Below are 2,500 nucleotides of genomic sequence, written 5' to 3' on the forward strand. Positions count from 1 at the left end.
AATGGTGTTCAGTCAGACAGGAGGAGAAGTAGAAATAGTTTATTAAGTCAAAGCATCTCTGATTTGAAATCTTTGTTTCAGTAAGAATCTGCAGTCAGCGATTGAATCTCGGGCATGAAATCGGTGCAGATGGGTCGATTTTTGGCTCATTTTTGGAGCAGTTGTGGGTGTAGATGTGTATGGTATACATTGTTACCTTATTTTATACATCATAAGATGAGACGCTGTATATTAGAAGAGTGTAGAGCTGTTTGAGGATGGGTCAACATCTGTGGTGAGGAAAGCGTAAAGATGACCAGATGTCCATCATGCGTCCAGGCCGTCTGTCCCACGGCAAGGTCACGTCAGTCCGGCTCACAGTGCCACAAACTCGCGTCATTTTACCAGAGACGCGCGTGTAGTCAGGTTAAGCTGTGGAAACGGCCCAGGAAATCTTCACTGGTTTCGAAGGGCGGGTGTCACCTGATGAGTTTTTCCTTCTGACTCAGCTTAGAAACAGCGCGAGAGAGAGAGACAGAGGGAGACTAATTCGCGATAGCAAATGAATATAGTCGAGCCAGTGAAGAGTAACTAAATTATTGATATGTGAAGCGTTCTTCATGACAGTATTAACAGAATTATCCTTCCAAAAATTCAGTATTAATTCAGTAAAACATATAATTAAATATTATATTATATTATATTACACTGTGTTCTCAGGTAGTCGTAGTGAAGTAGTCATCTTGTTTGTGGTCAGTAATAAAGTGCAGTTATAGCTGTGTGTGTGTGTTTTAAACAGTACTCGTGTAGTGATGGAGGGAGCGTGTGTGACAGTAAGGGACATTCATATGCTGAGAGTGGGGCGCGACTAGTGAAGGCGCTGTGATTTTGATTGCTGTCAGACAGGCAAGGCTGTGAGAGAGGTGTGTGTGTGTGTGTGTGTGTGTGTGCGTGTGAGAGGGCGAGAGTGAGGGAGATTAGTCAAGAGGCTAACGTTTCGCCCTGCGCCTGTCTCCGTTTTTTGAGGCGGCGGTAATGACTCTTGCTGATTGACAGCAAAGCACTGCGCTCTCGCTCTCTCTCTCTCTCTTTCTCTCTCACTCTCACACACACACACACACACACACACACTCACAGTTGCACGCACACGCTTGTCTTAGCAGCATCGCCCAGACAACGCATGCCTCTGAGTAATGAGCCGTGAGATACCACAACTGTGCAAATAGCTGATTGTGTGTGTGTGTGTGTGTGTGTGTGCGTGCGCGCACATACTCACGCCTGTCGGGGTTTCGGCTGCTGGGTCTTATGCTGCCTTTTTTCTTTTTTCCTTTTCTTGTTTTCCGCAATGTGTACCAGAGATGGATTGAACTCATTCGCTGCTGCATTTATGTGCGCTCTCTCTCTCTCTCTCTCTCTCTCTCTCTCTCTCTGTCTCTTGATGTCTTTCTCTCAGTCTTTTCCTTTTCTTTCCCCCTTCCTGTTGCATTTTAAGTGGAAGACAGGATAGTTGGTCAGTGGTGAAGGTGTGTGTGTGCGCACGTGTGTGTATCTGTCTGTCTCTCTCAGCAGTGAATCAAATCTCTGCCCAGTTACACACTAATGGGAGACTAATATCCCCCAGATGTCCCTGTCAAAATACGTCTCTCGCTCCAAACACACTTTCTCTCTCTCTCTCTCTCTCTCTCTCTCTCTCCTCATTTTCTTTCTCTTTCGCCGGTAACGGGAAATTTCCTTCCTAACTCCTTCCCATTGATTAACACACACACACACACACACAGAGTGTGAAAGAGAGCAATTGCTGTTGTCTGTGATGGGGTGTGAGAGACGAACCACATGTGTCAGTGATGCGTAACTCCTTTCAGTAAAGCCTCAGGCACTGAGAGTGTGTGTGTGTGTGTGTGTGTTTTAGCAAGTGAGAGACTAAATGAAGGAGAGAGAGAGTGAGAGATTTCAATAAAAAGTCACACGCATTCACCTAATTGTCCTCTTGTTTTGTTTGATTTTAAAAGTGTCAAGGTTTTTTTCCGAGTCTGCTAATTGAATGAGTCGCTTCAGCCGAACTAGGCATGCGCGCGCGCGCGTGCATGTGTGTATATGTGTGTGTGTGTGTGTGTATATGTGTGTGTGTGTGTGTGTGTGTGTGTCTGTATATATGTGTGTGTGTGTGTGTGTAAGGCTGCAGGAGACGCTGCGTTTAAGTGCTCTCTCAGGGGCTTGCTAGCGTAGGGCATTAATTAGCCCTGTTGGAGAAGAGAGATGCTTCACACAGGCTTGTGTTCTGCACCCATGGGAACGTTTCTCTTCTTTATTGAAGAGCAGGAAGACGCGCGCACACACGCATGTGTCCGTGTGTGTGTGTGTGTGTGTGTGCGTGTGTTTAATGTATTTGTAGTATTGGGGAGTGCATGTCTGTGGTTTAGCTCACCCTTGCTTTCCCATCGCTTGCTCTCTCCCTGGCACACGCTTGTTTGCTCTCCGTTTTGTGCTCTCTCTTTCTCTCTCTCTCTTTCTCTCTCTCTCT

The 2,500-nt window shown here is 46.2% G+C and overlaps 1 protein-coding gene across 1 annotated transcript in view; it reads left to right on the top strand.

The window, feature by feature from the left end:
* Positions 1–2,500, top strand: part of bcor (BCL6 corepressor) — a 35,860-nt gene that overhangs the window by 12,080 nt on the left and 21,280 nt on the right. The gene's annotated exons all lie outside the window — the stretch shown is intronic.

This window comes from Chanos chanos, chromosome 8 (genome assembly GCF_902362185.1).
Source record: "Chanos chanos chromosome 8, fChaCha1.1, whole genome shotgun sequence".
NCBI classification, from domain to species: Eukaryota; Metazoa; Chordata; class Actinopteri; order Gonorynchiformes; family Chanidae; genus Chanos; species Chanos chanos.